At 42.7% G+C, this 1,203-nt stretch overlaps 1 non-coding gene across 1 annotated transcript; it reads right to left on the reverse strand.

The window, feature by feature from the left end:
- Window positions 1-409: 409 nt before the first annotated feature.
- Window positions 410-523, reverse strand: LOC137324860 (U5 spliceosomal RNA). The gene has a single exon (XR_010963736.1). It is a non-coding gene; the product is annotated as a U5 spliceosomal RNA (small nuclear RNA).
- Between the last annotated feature and the right edge of the window lie 680 nt (window positions 524-1,203).

A 1,203-nucleotide genomic window follows, 5' to 3' on the forward strand; every position in this document is an offset into this window, starting at 1 on the left:
ATGGAGTGATTCGAACACGAGGATGAGAATTTAATCTCATCTTCAAAATCCACCTTGGCCTCACCACACTCTACTTCACAACTCCTCCAGCCTTACATCTCATCCTGCACTATGACTCCACCCTCTGAACATCACCTCCTCCCTCTACCCCACCACTGGCGCGAGTCCGACTAAAATCAGTTTTACAGCACAGGAGGCCGCCACTCGGCCCGTGGTGCCGGTTATTTGAAACACTCACCGATTAGTCTAAAAAATAGATCCGAAATGCAATCACTTCCCGAACTCACTTGTAGAAGCACAGCCGCCTCATCATCATAATATAAATAATAATCCATCAGCGGTATCGCCACATATTAACAATGACAGCTGACACATCATGAAAACTAAATCTTTCTTTCAATATTAAATGAACCCCACAAAAGCAGGGCCTCAAAAAATTAATTAAAACTCCGAGTGTTCCTCTCCACGGAAATCTTTAGTAAAAGGCGAAAGATTTATACGATCTGAAGAGAAACCAGAGTGTACAGAAGAAAATCACTCGCTCTACTCTCACCCACCGCGCGCTTACCTCTTTAACATTGTACTGAGCGACTAGCGACAGTCGGCATCGACACCAGAGAAAGTCAATTTTTACCGAAATAGATGTTATTATAAAAACTACCCAAAAACTCTCGATATCTTCGACAGAAAGAGGAATAACTTTTCACATTTCTCAAAGCATTCTGGTTATGCAAATGAGAGGGCGGGGCCTCTCCCGCTGCATCAGCCGCCCTTGTTGGTGATTGTGGTTCCCGCGCGGCTCAGTTGGCCCCAAGTTTATTATTTCTTCTCTTTCATTCACAAAGTGATTTTTTAATATAATTTCTCGAGGAAAGGGAAGTCCAGCGTCTGGAGTAGCCAGCACTGCATTCTGGTATTTGCAGTTTTACCCCAACTTTTTAAGGGTCAGAATTTAGGGAGGATGGGTCCTGTTTTAGTATTTTTTTTAAATTTCAAAATATAGTTTATTTCATAAAACTTAAGGATGCACACAGTTCAATGTAAATGTCACAATTACAAAGCAATACAGTTCAAAACAATACGCCAGAGATCGTCCACAATACGATCCCAAACACAGTACATAATTATGGTGCACAATACAAAGTGGAGTGGCCTTACATGGTGGCCTTTCCCCATGGAGCCTGTGCGTTCGACGCACCTCAC

This window comes from Heptranchias perlo, chromosome 8 (assembly GCF_035084215.1).
Source record: "Heptranchias perlo isolate sHepPer1 chromosome 8, sHepPer1.hap1, whole genome shotgun sequence".
NCBI lineage: Eukaryota > Metazoa > Chordata > Chondrichthyes > Hexanchiformes > Hexanchidae > Heptranchias > Heptranchias perlo.